The sequence below is a fragment of the Jaculus jaculus genome, chromosome 19, assembly GCF_020740685.1.
Source record: "Jaculus jaculus isolate mJacJac1 chromosome 19, mJacJac1.mat.Y.cur, whole genome shotgun sequence".
NCBI classification, from domain to species: Eukaryota; Metazoa; Chordata; class Mammalia; order Rodentia; family Dipodidae; genus Jaculus; species Jaculus jaculus.
Genome location: NC_059120.1, coordinates 11,396,101 through 11,416,399, shown reverse-complemented (window position 1 = coordinate 11,416,399; position 20,299 = coordinate 11,396,101). Strand labels below are relative to the sequence as shown.

Below are 20,299 nucleotides of genomic sequence, written 5' to 3'. Positions count from 1 at the left end.
AAATTATCTCTAGAAAATGTAAAAAATACTTATTAAAAATACATTTTTCAGGGCTGGAGAGATGACATAGCCATTAAGTGTTTGCTTGTGAAGCCTAAGGACCATGGTTCAAGGCTTGATTCACTAGTACTCACATAAACCAGATGCATAAGGTGGTGCATGCCTATGGAATTCATTTGCAGTGGCTAGTGGCCCTGGTGCACTCATTCTCTCTCCCTCCTTCTCTCTCTCTCTCTCTCTCTCTCTCTCTCTCTCTCTCTCTCTCAAATAAAAGGATTTAGAAAACTAAAAATTTTTAAAAATTACATATTTTCCAGAGATTTTTGCAAAGAGTTGGCAACCCATTTTTAGGCTATTCATCCCAAAACTAAAAGAGGAAAAAAAAAAACCTGTATTATTTGAAATCACTAATAAAATTTGTTTTATTACACAAAGAAATTAATCTAGCAAGTCAATACTTTAATACAAAGTTAATACACAATGAATGAAGACTATTTTCATATATTAGCATGAAGAATTTGGATATACATTTTTAGAGTCCATAGAAAAGAGCATATGAAAATAACAACACTTAGAAATAAATTGAACAGATATGTGCATCATTTAAGACAACAAAGCATCGTTGAGTCAAAGCTTTTAATTTTTTTTTTTTTTTTTTGAGAGCGACAGACACAGAAGGAAAGACAGATAGAGGAAGAGAGAGAGAATGGGCGCGCCAGGGCTTCCAGCCTCTGCAAACGAACTCCAGACACGTGCGCCCCCTTGTGCATCTGGCTAACGTGGGACCTGGGGAACCGAGCCTCGAACCGGGGTCCTTAGGCTTCACAGGCAAGCGCTTAACCGCTAAGCCATCTCTCCAGCCCGAGTCAAAGCTTTTAGAAGAAACCCATAATCATTCTGCAACTATAGGAAAAGCATAGATTTATTAGACATGTCAAAAAAGCATTAACCATGAAATTTCAAAATTTAAAACCTTGAACTGTTTGCAAGGCACGCTGGCCAGTGGGAAATTCAAGTGTGCTTCCTATGACGTAAAACTGAGCTTTCATTTTCCTGGAGAGCCCAGTTGTGCTGTTCAAGCCTCCAGCTGATTAGAAAGTGCTCCCTTTTACTTAAAGTCAACTGCCTCTAGATGACCACAGCTACAGTGGACCATGCAGATACAGACAAATGTGTGCATCTGTATGCACCACAACAATCACCGAGGTTAATAGTTGATTAAATGACTGGTAACTAGAAAAATTGATGGTAAACTAATCAGTACAAATGGTTAAAAAAACAGGTAGTTAAATATTATTTTGAAAGAAATAGTTCCATTTTTAAATCAAGGACACCTAAGGATGTATAAGGATTTCTTTTAAGCAACAACAGCAACAAAAATTCAGGAGCTGGAGAGATGACTTAGCAATTAAGGCACTTGACTATGGAGCCTAAGGACCCAGGTTTGATTCCCCAGTACCCACCTAAAGAAAGATGCACAAAGTGGCTCATGTGTCTGGAGTTCATTTCCAGTGGCTGGAGACCTGGGTACACCCATTACCTCAAACTTTACATCTGCTTCTCTCTCTCTGTTTCTCTCTCTCTCAATAAATAAATAAAAATAAATATTGAGCTGGAGAAGATGGCTCAACAGTTAAGGAGCTTGCCTACAATGCCTTACCATTTGGGTTTGGTTCCCAATACAAACTTAAATCCAGGTGCAAAAGGTGCAAAAGCCTGAAGTTAGTTTATAGTAGCAGAAGGCTCTGGTGAACACATTCTTTATCTGTGTATCTGTCTGTCTTCTCTCTGCTTCTCTCTCTTTACTTGCAAATAAATAAATGAATAATATTTTTTAAAAATAATCTTACCAATGAGCTGAATAGTGTAGTACAGACTTTCAATACCAACAGTTAAAATGTGGTTACAGGGTTGGAGAGATGGCTTAGCGGTTAAGCATTTGCCTGTAAAGCCTAAGGACCTCGGTTTGAGGCTCAATTCTCCAGGACCCATATTAGCCAGATGCACAAGGGGGCACATGTATCTGGAGTTCGTTTGCAGTGGCTGGAGGCCCTGGTGTGCCCATTCTCTCTCTCTCTCTCTCTCTCTCTCTCTGTGTGTATGTGTGTGTGTGTATGTGTGTGTGTATCTTCCTCTCTCTGTCGCTGTCAAATAAATAAATAAAAATGTGGTTACAAAAAAATCAGGATTATATGGTCCTACTTGGCTCCATAGCAAGTTGAATATAGACTTGGGTTACATGAAACCCTACTTCACAAAGAAAAAAATGAAGAACAATAACATTCATTCACTTTATTTAAAAAGATATATGAGTATCTGATAAGCAGATAAAATGATATGCAAAAAAGAGTAGACTAATCAATGCTTACAGAACCATTAGATGCTTGAATTCTGTTATACATATGGGGATTCTAGTTAGTATTATTGTATCAAATGCTTAAAAATGGCTTAAAGAGAGGAGTATTCTTATTACAAGGACATGATGAAGGCTTGTGACGATTGATGATTACATGACAGCATGCCATGGTACCACAGTGAGGTACAATTATCATCAATAAACATTGTAGTTAAGGTAGTGTTGATCAGTATTTGATTGTAGGGACATGCTGATTAAAACCATAGTGAGACACCATTTCATACTTATTAAGTATATAGATCCAAAATGTCTGGCCAGTCCAAAAGTTGGGAAGAGTATGAAAGAATGAAACCTTCTGTGGTGGTTTGATTCCAGTGTCCCCCATAAACTTTAAATGTTCTGAATGCCATGTCCCCAGGTAATGGCAATTTGGGAGTTAAACCCTCTGGGATGCAGTGTATTTTGGAGGACAGGCTTATGAGTGTTATAGCTAGCTTCCTCTTGCCAATGTTTGGCACACTTACCTGTTGCTGTTGGCCACCTGCTGTTGACCAGGAGGTGATATCCACCCTCTGCTCATGCCATCATTTTCTCTTGCCATCATGGAGCTTCCACCCGAGTCTGTAAGCCAAAATAACACCCCCCACCCCTGCTGCCCCTTTTTTTTTTCTCACAAGCTGACCTTGCTCAGGTGTCTTTTGCCAGCAATGCCAACCTGACTGCAACACCTTCCTACATTACTGTTGAGATTAAAGAATGTGAGAACTGGTGGAGATGGTAGAACACGCAGAAAACCACTAGGCATTTTCTTATAAATGTAACTATACAATTAGCATGCAAGTTAGCTATTCTGGTACTAGGGTCATTCCCAAAAGATGTTAAACTATAAACCAACAAGGGACTGGACCAAGAATGGCTATTTCACCCTTTCTTAGAATAGCCAACAACTCAAAATACTCAAACAAGAATTTACAGAGAACTGGGGAAATTGACATCCTATGTGGCTACATATCTCAGCAATTCAAACCAACATTTGATGTGTGCAACAGCAAAGATGAATTTCAGAAACATATTTGGTGGAAACAGACAGAATATACCCTGAAATGTATGTGAAGTTCAGGCCAGGCAAAATTAATCTTTAGTTATGAGGCATAGACCTGTTACGTTACATACTTGCGATGTTCTATATCGTACATGAGGTGTCAGTTTCAAAGAAATATACAACTGTCAAAGTATATCAACCTGGCCCTAAAGTTTCTAGTCTATGTATCTTATTGATTCTGAATTGTTACCCAGTGAAAAAAATAAATAAATGAAATGCTGAAGAAGGTTCTTGAAGAGATGTCTGATTGCCTTATATAAAAGACAGCTTTTAAAATCTTGGATTAAAAAGGAAGAGGGAGAGAGAGAGACAGGCACCAGCTTTCTCTCCAAAGATAACGCTATGTGGCTTGACATGACCCCTTTACCTCCCTGAAACAGACTGGAGTAAAAATAGTTGAGCTGTTTTTCTTTGAAACAAAACAGATTAAGTCTAATCCACACACACTGATTATGACTCCAAGAACAGGCAGAGGCATACTCATTTAATTCTTGTTGAAACCTTTACATTGATCTGAAACCTAAAGAGAAGTTAGTAGAAAAGAAAATCACTTTTAGGTTTTATCACTATTTGAGTTTTTAATACAGCTCTTCACATTAATTCCATCTTGAGTATATAGCACCTTTACTTAAGGGTATCAATAAAAATAATTCTCACCGTCACATCACAAGTATAAATTAAGTACTCAGCTCTCATATACAGCCATAACTACATGAAGACAGAGCGGCAAACTGCCTGGATTACTGCTCATAGATCACTTGTAGGATTTTGGTAATTCGTTCACAAAAAAAGTTCATTCTCTGAAATGAGTTTTGTGGAACACATGTATCTCAAAATGCACAATGTAAATACACACCCTTTTATGTATATATGATGAATAACACAACATCTGGCATTTTGAGGCATTGCAATTGCTGGAATGTTCTACATCATTTTTCAGTGATGACAGTTGCAAATCTTCTGACGGAGATTGAAGAAAGAGTAATGAGTTAGATGTTTACTTTGGAAGATATTTTTCTAGGAGAAGGTCTTAAGCAAAGATATATTGCTTGAATCCCAGAGCTGAAAGGAATTGGGGGCCATCTTCATGCCCAAACTCAGATTTTCTCTATACATTGACTGATGGCCAACCTGCCTTGCCTTGAATTCTTCTAGTGGCCAGTTAAGTTTCTATTTTGGAAGCTGACCTGATCAGACTCGTCTCTTGAGACAAACGGATGCAGAGGCGCAGATGCTGACAAGGCTCAGCCTATTGCTAAGAGGCCTGCAGCCAAGAGCTCGCATAGAATAAAACCAGAAACGCCAATGAGCCCTGATGTGGGAGACCGTAGGTAGGAGAATGGACACGGAGAACAGGCTTCCAAATAAGAATGCATAAGGGCTTAGGAACAGAGAGAAACAGACCCAAAAAGTAAGACAAAAATCCAAAAAAGAAAAAAAATCTGCCTTGATTTCTGACTTCTCTCTGCTTCCTCATCCAAACATTCAGATTTTTGACCCTTGGCAATCTGCTTCTGATAATGCATGCCTTTTGCTATGACAACCATCCAGAAAATGTAATACCTAATAGTCTACCACGGCGGCTATAGATACACATATTATCGCAACTCCCAAGACCAGTTTTGAGGAAAATGTACAAAGAAGAAGCCAGGAAAGGCAAGACTTGGAAAAATTTGCAAAGCCATTGCCAGTGGGTTCGCATTGCCAACACAAATATTCCTGTTAAAACAAGGGTCTTTTAAGTGAAATGCAATATTCGCTCACTTAAATGGTAAGTGATTAGGAAGTATTATTTTTCTTCTGCACAGTTACAAGAGGGAAGGGCCAAAACCACGAGAGTCAGTTGAATGCTTGGAGAAGCCTTCTCATGAAAGCAGTGCATCTGTGTGTTACCTTCAACGGTGACCTCTCTTCTACGCTCCTGGTTCCTTACTCTTGAGAGTTTTGGGTTTCTTCTTTGTTAATCTCTCTGTGTCTCTGTACATTTCTCTCTATCTATACACACACACACAAATACCACACATGTGCACGTGCACACACATACACATAGTCACTCAATTCTTTTCATAACCTATATAGACCTTCTCAACTGGGCGATTTTTTTTTCAGGTTTCATCCCCAAGAAAAGAAGTTTATCTTAAATGTTGCCTATTGCTGACTTAGAAATCCAATTCCATCACGTCTATGGATAAGAGTGCCTCTGAGTATTACTGAATGATGTGGAATAGATGGATAAGCTTCAGATATTTACCAGAAAATCAGAGTATAATTCTTTCTCCAAGAAAAGAAACTTGGCAATTATATATATAAAAAAGTTTTGCTAATCCCTAGAGAGTGCCAAAAGTAGAGAAATAGAAAATAGAGAATGTCTTAAACCTCCTGAATCTCTCTGCTATTACCACCTTTCATAATCATTCAAGATCTGATTATTTGCTGCCTTTACACATTTAAAATGTAATCTTAATTTTAAAAAGATAACTGAACAAGTACTCCAGCTATTATAAAACTTTTATTTTTAATGACTAATTTATTTAAATATCTATTGCTAAAAAAGACTTCAGTCTTATAAACTTTTTATGATCTATATACTGACATAAGATTTTAATAAAGAATTTGTCATTGATAAATACTTTTAACATTATCAATGTTTAAATGGCTACAACTATAAGACCTTTCACATATATGTTTGTGTGTGTGTGTGTATATATATATATATATATATATATATATATATATATATATATGTATATATGACAGTACAAGTTTGAAAATGTCTTAACTATAACACAATAATGAGTCAATAAAATATAGTGCAGCTAATCAACAAAATAATATACACTAATTAGGATTAAGTTGTGTATATTTCATCATTGACAAATGAGCTTTCAATACATTTCCATGTGAGATTACCAATTATAGAGCAGCATAATAGCATGCAAGATCCTGATGGGTGGTGCACACATAAATGTTCCTTGTACAGGAAGAGAGATGTAAGAAAGGAAGCTTATGGATGCTACTGTGAATTATCTCTATAGAGAAAATTTAGGTGACTTTAATTTCTGTTTCAATTCTTATTTATTAATTATCATCTGCATATATGATTTCCCAGATGAAACATACTATATCATTCTTATTTTATTAATATGCATGATATCTACTGCAGTACAGATAAAAGTGGTATCTATTGCTTTGAATGGGAAGAAATCCACAGAGACCGTGTGTCTTAGGAACAAGATACTGCAGGCCTACTGCCTGTAATACTGCATTTGATGAGGTCAATCTGTCCAGCGTATAGCCAGCTAAGGGGAAATATCACTTCATTTCCTTTGTAAAAACAGTAGTATAGGGCTGGAGAGATGGCTTAGCAGTTAAGCGCTTGCCTGTGAAGCCTAAGGACCCCGGTTCGAGGCTCGGTTCCCCAGGTCCCACGTTAGCCAAATGCACAAGGGGGCGCACATGTCTGGAGTTCGTTTGCAGAGGCTGGAAGCCCTGGCGCGCCCATTCTCTCTCTCTCCCTCTATCTGTCTTTCTCTGTGTGTCTGTCACTCTCAAATAAATAAATAAATAAATAAATAAATAAATAAATAAATAAATAAATAAATAAAACAGTAGTATACATGGAATGCTTTCCAAACCTGTCAAAGTGGAGATCACTCCACACATGTATAAGATGAGAACATAAACAGCCTTTGGAACTTTACAAAGGGAAAATCCTTAAAAGCAAAAGGAATTTGGGAATTCTTTTTTCTACATATATATAAATTTATCATAATCTTTGTCTTTTTGCTCTGACCAAGTTTTAATGTCATGAATCAAAACTTAAATCATCATATTGTTTATTTGCTTTGATGAAAGACTGCATACTTTCCTTCTGCCTAGTAATCCATCCAACCTTTATGTACTTATTTTTGTGACATAGAGGATGTATGAGGACAAAAAAAAAAAAAAAGAATTCAGACAACAGGGAAGAGGAGAGAATATTTTGAAAGAGATTCTTTAGAATATGGGCTTATGTAAAGGGGACAAAAGAAGATAGGACAGGAACATGATCAAATCATTGTATGTTCATAAAGCAAAGCTCCCAATAAAAATTTAAAAGATGCTAAATGCATTTTTGTCTTAAGGGAAGGCTGAGCCTTAAGGCTCACCCAGAGCAAAAGGAGCCACTTGAGTATTAGCCACACTTCTCTGTGCATTCATCCTTGCTCTTGCTTAGTAAGATCATGGAGCAAACACCACAGGGGCAAACATGGACCACACACATTAAAGAAGCATGAAGTTCCAGTTTCCACAGTCAACCTAGGCACAGCCACAGTCTGTGTCTACCCAGCCAAGAGCAGAGCCCAGCACTGAGACCCCATATGGCAGATTCCTTCCTGGTAGACCCCCTCAAGCTGCGTGACTAGCAGCAGGCTGACTATATTTGACCGTCTCCATCACCGAAGTGACGACTCTTCGTTCCCATTGGAATAGATGCACACTCGGAACGCAGATTCGTCTTCCCTGCCTAGAATGCTTTTGCCAAAAACACCACTGTGGGTCTGCAGAATGCTGTATTCGCCATCTGGGTATTCCACCCAGCATTGCTTCTCAATGGGAAACTCATTTGATAGCAAATGAAGTGTGGAAATGGGCTCATGTTCGTGGAGTTGACTGGTCTTGCCATGTCTCACACCACTGTGAAGCAGCTAGCCTGACACAATGATGGATTGGCGCTTGGAGTATTAGTTACAGCACCAAGTGGGTGATGCCACCTTGCAGAGCGAGGGGACTGCCCCCACGCACGTGGTGCATGCTCTGAATCAGCAACTCAATTATGGTGCTACTGCTCTGCTATGAAAATTTCACAGTCCAGCGACTGGGTTATAGATAGTTAGAAATGGGACTAAATGCTTGCAAACATTTATTTATAAAATTATACATCATGTATAATATACAAAATAAAATATTCCATAAAAATCCTTCCTTATTTTGACAAGAATATTTGTGAATGTAGCATAATTTATATAAAAGAATTATCTTTCTTTTAAGATTTTTTTATTTATTTACTTAGAGAGAGAGAAGGAGAGGAGTATTAAGGGCACACCAGGGCCTCTTAGCAATGCAAAAATCTTCATATGCATGTGCGACTTTGTGCATCAGGTTTTTTGTAGGAACTGAACCCAGGCCAGAAGGCTTTAAAGGCAAACACCTTTTTCAACTAGGTCATCTTCCTAGACCAAAAATTCTCTCCTTAGCCATAGCTTACATCTGCACTTCCTCTGAAGTCAGTCCTTCATTACAAAACACTGTTGTGTGGGATGGGTGATGGTGAACCGGACATCCCACCCAGTGAGTTGATGACAGTGATGGCTGCAAGGTTGTTTGCCCAGCAGGCAGGTACATCACTAAAGACAGTTTCTATCTAGGCCAAGTGAGCATGCTCCCATCCTCATGAGCATGAGAACTCACTTAACTTCATTAGGGAATCTGACTTTTGGAGGAAGGACCATATTGAGAGCCTCTGCCTTTGACAGTGGACGTCTTGGCCCCTTATCAAAGGCAGTCACCACATCAACAGTAATGACATGCACATTTGCAACTGCACAGATGACCGCAACATCCTGTCATTGTGGACCTTCCACCAGTATTACAGAAGCCTGACTGCTTCTGGCTACTAAAAGCATTCTGGATCTTCAAACTCAGATATTCAGAGTTGCATGGCAAGAACTTTCTCCACTGAGCTATCTCTCTAACCCCACAAGTTACCTTTATCCTTAAAATTCTTATTCAAAGGTTATATAATAAATATGATTGCTAATGTTGTCTTCTCACCAAAAATCAGTTGAAAACCTGAATGCATGGCCACCCCAGAGTGGCTGACCTGAGATATTATTGAACACATGGAAAATTTTCCTCAGTGAAGCAAGAGAAATACATTTGTGAACTAAGTTGTGACTCTATTTTAATTGAAATAAGGTTACAGAAAGTTGATAATATGTTCTTTTTTCTCCTTTTCTGCCTGTCTAAATAACAGTACTTCATAATGCACTCAGATAAATCTTGGTTCAATTGTAATGATTTCACACATATGTTATAGCTGTGGTTTTGGCAGATACAGAGTAATATTCTACTGACAACCAAATAAATCTCATCAGTGGATAAAAAGTGGCTGTATGCTATGGTGTGGTGGTTTGAATAGATGGTCCCCAATATATTCAGTTCTTCATTGTTTGTAGTTTGCATGTGCTGGCTACCTTGCTGGTGGTGGGTTTCAGATTTCAATCTAAAGATATGCAAAATGGACCTAGCTGGAGTTCCTAAAGTGTGTTGTGTGGCTTTTGACCTTTAGGCTTGCTTTTCTTTCTCTCTGTTTGGGCCTGTGAAGGCAGGCCAGCTTCTTCTGCTATTATGGAACTTCCCCTGGATCTGTAAGCTTCAATAAATATCCCTTCCTCCATAACTGTGCCTGATCTGGAAGTTCATCTCAGTGAAAGTTACATATGGTTTATCGTATACAAAGGGTCATGTTGTTTTTTTAGATGCACTCTGTGAACTCTGAGCTCATGGAGGATGATAGCAATATCTTCCATGTGGACAATGTGGGGCACTTCCTGATGACCTACCTTCTATAACTGACTGTCACTGCCTGCCATACAAGTCATTTAAACCCCGGAGTTTTGAGACTCCACATCTAAAGTGAGATAATTAAAGAGACTTTAAAGACGTTCAGATAAAAGGAATGATGTAAGTGAAAATAATCCACTCATTAGAATGGCACGCCCGGATCGACTCGCGAATGTGAGTGGAACTCAAAAGACTGTGGTCAAAGGAAAAAAGACAATTAGAGAGATGCTTAAAATTACAGGAAGCTAATTATTCACCAGACTGCTATGTATTTTAATCTATGTATCATGTTCTTTGCAAGATGAAAGATATCATCATTGCTATTCCTTAATGATGGCAGAATTTCAGCAGAGTCACATACTATGTGGTTCAGGTATCCCATGAGCTTTCTCAAAGCAGCACTCAATAGTATTTTTAGTGTTTACAGTACTTGTCCACAAATATAGAAATTTATCTCTTTTTTTCAGTGTCTTGTTTTGAGAATAACTAGAGCTAATATGATATATGAAGTTCTTTTGGTTGTAACACAAGTAAGCAATAGGGTCTTACCCTCTATTCCTGGTGGAAAACCAAGAGCCTCGGCAATGGCCTGTAATGTTTTTAGGGCATCAGGGACCTCCTTAGCCAACCAACAACTCACTGGAAGGTGTCCCATCCCTGGAACTGAAAATTTTCTAATAACAATCTACTGCTCCTGAGTGTTCCATTGTCCAAAAAAGTAGGTTTCCATATGATTTATTTATATCCTCTTACATTTTGATTAGCCCTCCCTCCACCTTTCCTTTACTCAATCTCTTTCCCTGACCTCACTTAGGCTTTCAACCCCCATTAATCTATTCTTCTTCTTACATATATACAATAGCAACCTATCAAGTAACTCCCCCTTCCTTTCTATTCCCTTTATATCTCTTTCCTAGCTTACTGCCCTTTGCTTCTGGGTTTTCTTTCTACTCTCAGAGATAGAAAACACACACAGGAGTTCTAACTTTTCTGTGGTGTGTCACTGGCTCTTTTCTACAGATGAAGCACAGGGAGATGTGTGTGTTGTTGACAGTGACATAGTTTTGAAGTAGCTCAAATCTTAAAGACAGAGCACAGTATTAAATTAGAGCAAAAAATCTTCTGAATGGGCAGCCAAAGGGTTTCTTATCCAATAAAAGTGAATAGCTAATGTAATCTTATCTGGTTAGACAAAGGGATTAGTTTATGAACTAGTTGGGTAATTTTAAGTATTTTATCCAAAGTGGTCATTTTATAATAAGTTTCTAATTCTCAAATATTGAGGGAGCAATTTAAAAAGTTTAACTAACAATATTTTTAAAAAGGGGTTATGTAAGCTTAGAACTGAAATAGTTACTGTTTCACTCCTCCTGGTTATCGTCTGTTTATCTGACCATTTTTATGCTTCGTGTGGGTATAACCACAAGGCAGGCTGGAAGTCCTGGCATCACGAAAGATCTTTAAATGTCCTCCTTCTGTGGCTGTAAGAAAGGGAGAGGGGATATTCAAATCACCAAGTTCAAAGTGTAGCCCGCTTCAGAATATACTGAGTTAACAATAACATTGAAGTTTAGTGTAGGGAAAGAAGTCAAGAGTAAGTTTAAGGACAAAGAAAAACCTTGCTAAGTTATGAGACTTCCAAGGCAAGTAAATTTATAAAAGATCTGGAGATACAGGAGCAAGGTTTAAGTATCTGGTAACTGGGTAGCAAGATCCAACAAGTTTTCTGATCAGGTGGCTCCCCAACAGACCATGATGATAATTAGAAATAGCAACTGGGGCCCGAGAGATGGTTTAGTGGTTACGGTGCTTGCCTGTGAAGCCTAAGAATGCTTGTTTGAATCTCCAGGTCCCACATAGAGTCACAAAAGTGACTCAAGTGTGCAGTGTTGCATATGCACAAGAGGGGGAGCACACATCTGGAGTTTGTTCACAGCAGCTGAAAGGCTCCAGCATGCCAGCTCTCTCTCTTTCTGTCTCATTCTCCCTCTCTCTGTCTCTCACTATCAAAAATAAAAATAAATAAACAAAATAAACTTTAAAAAAAAAGAAATGGCAATTGGGGTAAATGCTGATTTTTGCTGTTTATTTGATGCTGTATGTAGGTTTTCTTTGTCAACATTCACAATAGTAGAGTCACAGAATTGAATAGTTAGCTAACAATAAGGCAATAAGAGGTAAAATGTATATTAAAATCCCTGCTTTTCTGTTTTCACAGTCCATGGACTTCATAAAGCTCTGTAGTATTTTCATTCATGAGATGTAATAATTTAGTTCAATCTGTACAGTAACTCAGAAAGGCAGATATTTTAAATCACTGTTTTGCAGATGAGAAAACTGAGTTGGTATGACTTTTCTGAGGTCATAACTAGTAAGTAGAAATAAAAGCACAAAACCCTGGATACTGTCAGTAGGAATAAGGTAAGTCAATGCAGATGTTGTTATAAGAAAAGCATTTGCCCCAAGTCTAGGCAAGAAAGTGACATCCTTGCCGACCATTCCAAACACCCAATAGCAACAACAGTCTGTCTAGTTAAAGGGTTAGCCTGGGCGCAAGAAGACAATGGCTTTGGCATACAACATAAGCACTGGAGATAGTGACGTCGGGAGGCAGTGTGTGTGCACAGGGCAGATAGAAGAGAATACGCTCGTCACCCCCTGAGAATGGGGGGAAGCAGTCAAGAGGATGCTAGGGTCAGGTGTGGCATTTCAAGCCTGCAATCTCAGCCCTTAGAAGCTGAGGTAGGAAGAGGACTATGATCAGCCTCTAGGACAGAATGAGCGCAGGTCAACCGAGGCTAGCAGAAGCCCTGCCCCAGAGCACAAACTAATGAAATAGAAGGAGTGACTCTTTAGGTACGTGACTTGAACAACTGAGCAAACTGGGGTGCCACTAATTCAATAGTGAAAATCTACTGGATAAGATTCACAATGGCCCCTGTTACCAACTCATTACTTTTATACACTTGTATTCAGTCATATGTTCATTGACACACCAAAATGTGGTTGCTTATTTCTTAAACAGTCCTAAATGTGAGTAATCTTTAATTTGTAAATTGACAGACATATGAAACTCATGTTCATGTTTTATCCTCACCCAATTCACCAAATATGCCTGTGCTGACTTAGCCCGCAGAGCAGTCAACTGCAATAACGTATCATTATTTGAATGTGAGAAATGGTTTAAAATACTTCATACAACTCAAAAACTGTGAAACACTTTAATGCTAAGAAAAATTGGAGAAATTAGTCCTTAAGAACATAAACTCAAAGCTAAGGAGATAGCGCAGTTGGTAAAGTGCTTGCCTTGCAAGCGAGAAGACCTGAGTCTAACTCCCAGTACCCCCATAACAGTCTCAAGCATGGTAATGGGAACCTGTAAGCCCAGCTATGGGGAGGCAGAGATGGGTGGACCCTGAGGGATTGCTGCTCAGCCAACACAGACTAATTGGTGAGCTCTAGGCCAATGAGTGACCATGTCTCAAAATGCGGTAGATTGGTATTCCTGAGGATCATACCCAAGGTTGTCTGCTGATCTCTGTGTGCATGTGTGAGTGCCCATGCACTCACACACACATGCACACACACACACACACACACACACACACACACACACACACACACAGGCATATACACACATGAAGAAGAAACAAATAACACAAGCTCAGATGTGTTTATGAGAACTTGAGAATGCAAAGAAAACCTACATCCAATTCTAACCCTCCTACTCTCCTGCCCTTGTCTACCTCATGAGCCTTTCTGTGTGGCGGTAACAGCTCTTCCCTCACGCAGTTGCTGTGCAGAGTGAAGTGTGGTGATGTTCATGAACCCCTTCGAATATTACCTGCACTTAGCAAGATTTAAAGGTATGTAAGTAAGTATAATTACTCTCCAGTTCAGAGGCAGGAAAGTACATGGAATAAAGTATACATACACTTCCTATGTAGTAATCACCTACAAGGTTTAGAACAATGAATGCCACATACATGTTCAATGAATTCTAGTATTATCCACTCTAGATATATCCCAACCTCCGATAGCCTCAAATTACTTTCTGGGCACCAGGGAAAGCTATTATGAAAAATACAACTCAGGCTCCTACACTGTTCAAATTTCACAAAATTTGGATAATTTTAGGAATCAAATCTATAAATATTTAGGGTCTGGCTGCTTGACACTAATCACCATCGATGCGTTCGTTTCACAGCAGTAAACACCAGGACTTTCCACGAGCGTATTGTAAGTAGGACAGATGCTTTGTTCATAAATCAAGCTGTGGCCTCCATCATTAATAAACAAATCAGGGCTGCAGCAGCAAGAGAGTGGAAAGAGTAATTTGGTAAGGAATTCAATAAATTTTATCAACACAAATAATCAAAACCGAGAATTTATTCTTAATCCTGCCATGCTAATGGCTTCTGTTAAAGGGAAAATGATTAAATCAAATTTGGCTTTAATTTGTTGAGGCTAGATGGAGTTTTCCCCAATGTGATAAATTACTATGAGAGCAAGTTAAATCATGTGAAATTTACTACTAGCCTGCTGTTGCAAGCGGTAAAAGGAAACAAAAAACAACCCTAGAGTTGTTTAGCCCATAGTTTACTGAGCTCAAGATTTGAATGTCACATAAGCTTAAAGTTCACATGCCTTCACCGTTGTCCTTCCTCAGGGCAGGTGAATGACTTTTACTCTGGGAGATATTCAAACCTTCCATGCCATGGCCCACTAGGGACTTCCCAGGGAAAAGCCAGGTCTGTGATCAGAACATTCTTTCACCTCCAAAGATTCACAGATTCTCACAGAAACCTTCTGCTGCATGACAGGTCAGAAAACGATTTAGCCTGACCTTCTCATTTTACAAAGGAGGAAACCAGATTGAGGCCCAGAATGGTTTCGTGACCTCCCTAAGTACTTGGGACAGAGCCAAACATGCAATGAAGTGGCTTTGTCCTCCATCAATACAAATAGAAAAGGGCCACGGGTCGCGGCAGGATGTGCAAACACGGAGGTGCTCCACTGCCGACCTGCACTCCGTTAAACATGCATGGAGCGCCGTGTTCTCAGCCGCACCTCCTTTCCACCAGTGATGGATGTGAATGTGCAATTCCACTACCCAGCATCGCTCTCCCAGCTCTATATTATTTATTTATTATTTTACTATTTTTAAACATTGTGCTAGAGTATTTGGATTTATAAACGTTCAATGCTTTTCAAGGAAGTATTTCAGCAAGCTCATCCATATTTGTCCTTTAGTGGTTTTGAGGAAATCAAAGTCAGTATCAATACCTCTCCAGCAGGGAAAGGAAATATTCCAACCAGGAGAGAAGAAGTGTGATTGAAAATTGCAGCGAAACAAAGTTGGAGCACCCGGGAACCGAGCAGAAGGAAAGGCCACAGGGGGTGATGAAGAGCCACGGGAGAAAGAAGGAGAAAGCTAATCAGACTGACTTCGAAGTTTTCAACCCGAGAGGAAGACAGAATGTGGTAAATTTAATCTGCCCTGGGGAAGCCTGCCAAAGGGGAATTAAGCAGTCCTTCTCCAAAGAAAACGTGTTTAGTTTTGTTTCTTTCTTTTTCCTAAGAAATCAATGAGTATGTTCTCAGCATCAGCACCTTCTGCCATCGACTGTCGAGTGGGGCGGTTTACCTGAAGAGGCTGATGAAACCCTGGGCACCTGGAGCAGAAGCAAGGCCACCAACCTGGATACCGTGCTGAGCCAATGGGGCCAGCTGCTGTGCAAGGGACAGAGGGGCCTGAGCGACGGTCCCCACGGTGCTGGGCGCAGGGCAGTGAGGGGGGCAGTAGGGTGAAGCGCTGAGGGGTCAGCACAGGGCGTGTCGGTTTATAGATCAGATGGTCACCTCCAGGAAAACTGCTTCAAGTCAGAGCTCCAGCCAAGCATGGTGGCACGCTCCTTTAGTCCCAGCACTGGGGAGGCAGAGGTAGGGGGATCACCATGAGTTCAAGTCCACCCTGAGACTACAGAGTGAATTCTAGGTCGGCCAGAACTAGAGTGAGACCCTACCTCGAAAAACAACAACAACAAAAAGTCAGAGCTTTAATCATGAAAAGATAGTTTGCTTATCCTTATCACATCAGTCTCTGCAAATAGTGTGTAGTTCATATGCAAAAATGCAACTGAAATATGGAGGAAATAGCTTTATTAAAAAAAAAAAAAAAGATGGGTATGCACACCTTTAATCCCAGCACAAGAGAGCTGGAAGTAGGAGGATCACTGTGAGTTCAAGGCCAGCCTGAGACTACATAGTGAGTCAGCCTGGGCTAGAGTGAGACCTTACCTGGAAAAACAAAAAACAAACAAACAAAGAAAAGTTCAGGCAAATATCTTGTGACATTGGCTGGCTTAAGCTTATGGACCAATGATACAGGCAATAACCTAACAGAAGCCCAAGGATTTTTGATCCTGGAAAAAGCCCACAATGTAGCCCTAACCCTTCTGCTGGACGTGAGTGTTAGAAATGGATCGTCCTCAAGCTCATCCATCAGTTCCATATTAGTTTAATTTACCATAAAATTCCCCAGCACCAGCTGGTCGTAATCAACATTGTCTTTTCTGAACAGGATCACGTCTCTCCAGCCTCCACACAGTTCTTTCCCACCCAAATCAGTTCACATCCCAAATATCCTCCTCTCTTCTTGCCTACCCCAAACTCACTGTCCTGACATATGGCCAGACATAGGGTACTTTTTGTATCATCTAATGCCAAGAAAGACATATAATTTATCCGTTTTCTTTACGCCATTAAATGCACAAAATGAAATAAGCACTTTTATTTTGTTTAGGTTTGAGTTGAAAAGGCATTAAGCCAAAGTGTCCACAGGCCAAGAACCCAAATTAACTGGTAGTGTTCTATTTCTCTTTCGTTTCTGTGAACAAATCCTCAGATGGCTTAGTCGACATACCACCAATTGCCTTTGGAACGTGTTGTCAAATTGATTTGGCATATACAAAAGGTTTCTGGCAAATTTTATATTTTTAGAGAAAGCAAGCTGCCTTGAATTTTCATTGTCTGTACATCCATACTAAGTCATTCCCAAACAGTAAGAATTTAAATGAGTTTAATGTTTTTAATCCATGTTACAACATAATATGGAGTCATACTTTATTGGGCCGTCTTTGACTTTGTCCACCAGGGCTGATTTTTTCTGTAAACTAGACCTTGCAATATCAGAATCAGTCATAAAACTATAAAATTAAAAAAATAATCCACATAGTGTGCTCACACCCGCCCTCCCCCCACACAGTACAATATGCCACGCCTTCTTCCTTTTATAACCAGTTTTAGTTCTGAAAGCCCAAAGATGTTGCCATTTGATTGTGTCAGAAATTGCCCCATCTCCAGTCCTGAACTCATATGAAATGCATGCTGTAAGAATGACTTATGTGTCATCTAAATCTGGCCATGACCCCTGCAGGCACACCTTTCACATTTTCCCAATTATACTGAAGATAACAGAATGAAAATCCTTTCAGAGAACCTAGCGTGTGAATTCTTTTATGATCTAACCACTACCTTTCTCACGCGTGCCTGGCCGTTCACCAACCTACGCTTCAGTTCAAGGCAAACAAAAGCCCTCTGATCATCTTCACGCCCATGGAGCTCACTTTCCCGCCTGTTCCTACCTCTGGTTAACTTTTATATATCCTACAAGACTCCATCAAACAGAGATAAGGTATCCTAAGGTCTTCTCCCAAACTTGGTTTAGGAGAATTCTCCTCCCTCAATGGTGACTTTGTGCACGACAATCTACTTGCTAATTACAACCTGTTTCATTGTTTCTTTTCTGTATCCTGGAATAAAATAGTAGCTCTTGGAGACCAGTGATTACTTTCCTTTAAAAAAAAAATTGTTTATTTTTATTTATTTATTTCAGAGCGACAGAGAGAGAAAGAGGCAGATAGAGAGAGAGAATGGGCGCGCCAGGGCTTCCAGCCTCTGCAAACGAACTCCAGACGCGTGCGCCCCCTTGTGCATCTGGCTAACGAGGGACCTGGGGAACCGAGCCTCGAACCGGGGTCCTTAGGCTTCTCGGGCAAGCGCTTAACTGCTAAGCCATCTCTGCAGCCCTGCTTTCCTTTTGCAATTTCATTGTTCTTACATGCATATTTATTTTGCTCTCGGGCACCACAGGGTCCTCCTCTCACCCCCTCAGTCCCACTGTTCTTCTGGTTCTCACCACTTGCCACGGGCTACCACACACAAGAGGGTGATGGCTGTGGCAATCCCCTTATCATTGCCAGGACAAAACACCAGGCCAGAAGCAGATCATGGGAGAAAAGAGTTTATTTCAGCCTATCGTTTCAAGGACAGTTTCATTATGACGGAGAAAGTACCACTGGCGCCAGCAGGAAGCCGAGACCACACCTCCACGTCAAAGTGGGAAGAAGCCGCGCGTCCTGAGCTGTGAGCTCGGCCGTGTCGTCACGAGGCCCGGCACCGGTGACACCTCCCGGGTCAAGACTCCACCTCCCAGAGGCCCCACCGCTTTCTCCAGTTGAATCCAGCTGAGGACCAAGGATTCAAAAACCCACGGGCTGCCTGCGAGAGGAATTTCATTCAAGACACACCCTCCCCTTCACTGCAGCCATTAGCTGTCTAGCTCGTTAAGGAGGGTGCAGCCTTCCAAGCCCCTTTCCTGCTCAGTGCACAATGTCGACCGGTCCCCATCATGCCCACGTCTTGCTCAGGTCACCACCTCTGCTGTGACCTCATGAGTGCGGTGGGCTTGCCATGTTCGGCTGACGGACATCCACAGTGTTCCTCTCTCTCCTCCAGGTCTTACATTCCTTCCATCCCATGTTTCCAGAGCCCTGGAGAAGATGATCTATATGTCCTGTGAGTTCTGTTCACATTCCTGGTCAGAAAAGCTTTTTCTTTACCTTTTGAAATATGTTTTTTAAATTTATTTGCAAGCACAGACAGAGAGAGGGCGAGAGAAGAGAGACAGATAGGGAGAATGGGTGCATCAGAGGCTCCTGCTGCTGCAAGCAAATTCCAGATGCACGTGCCACTTTGTGCATCTGGCTTGACCTGGGTACTGGGGATTCGAACCTGGGTCGTTAGGCTTTCTAGGCAAGTGCTTAACTGCTGAGCAAAAATTCCAGCCCAGCCTTTCCTTTATTGGCTTTGGGAGACAGTTAATGAGGGAATCATGGCTGACTAAGTTTGGTAAATAAATGACTAAGCAGTTGCTTCTTTCTTTCTCATCTCGCTTTTGATGACATGGAGAAGTCGTGAGTATCCAGTGACCCCTGATCCATCCCAGTCACATTCAGGGAGAACCAGTATTCCTGGGAATTGTCCTGAACTCCTACTGAGGGCGGAGTAAGAATGTGACCACCAGATCCCGGGTGCAGACTATTCTCCTCTGCCTTGGAAGCAGCAAATCTAGAAATGGCTTGATTGTCCACATGTGAATAAAGAAAACACTGACATTGCTTTTATTTTAACCTCACCAACAAAGATATTTATAGGATCCAGAAACTTTCCCAACTGGTTAGCTTAAGATTTTTTTTTTTTTTCTACCATGTATTACAGAAACATCTTTCAAGTTTCATTTAGAGATTTTTGTTTTAACCAAATCAAATTTTCTTGCATGAGACTAGGCATTATTTCCATATTTTCACAATTTTCTCTAAAAGGCATAAATGTGAGCATTAGCTTGTATAACTTTTGGAGTCACTTATTCTCTAGTATTATTATTATTAATGGATTGGTTGTTTGTCAAGGCCTCTTGCCACTGGGCACTGCTAATGACATTTCCTGAGTGTGTTGTGAAGTTTGCCTTTCTTATCCCAGAGGCTCAGATAGAAGTTTCTGCTAATATGCTTTCCTGACAGGGAGATACCGTGATCATGGAGGTGGTTTTCCCAGGGTGAGGCTTGTCCATTGCACTCCAGATGTGCTGATCTCTGCAATCTCCCCAAATGTGGGGCACTTGACTGCACAATTTGTGGTAGTAGGGGCTGCATTCATGCTCTCCCCTAAAAAAAGTCTGCGTATGAAAAGCAATGATTTAGGTAAGTTGGATGGTTGTCTTATCACTTTATACTGTCAAAATCTCAACCCTGATCTTCAAACACCAAAGGTCACCTGGTTATTAGCTCATTAAATGTTCTGTAATATGTCTCCCAAACCCGAGGAAATCACAGAACAAAGTGCAGGTGTTCCTCCTCATTTCTCCCAGCACCATTTGCATTCATTAATAAAAA

At 40.4% G+C, this 20,299-nt stretch overlaps 1 non-coding gene across 1 annotated transcript; it reads left to right on the top strand.

Moving 5' to 3' along the window:
- Nucleotides 1-19,912: 19,912 nt before the first annotated feature.
- Nucleotides 19,913-20,074, top strand: LOC123456174. Its single transcript, XR_006634388.1, has one exon. It is a non-coding gene; the product is annotated as a U1 spliceosomal RNA (small nuclear RNA).
- The last annotated feature ends 225 nt before the right edge of the window (nucleotides 20,075-20,299 follow it).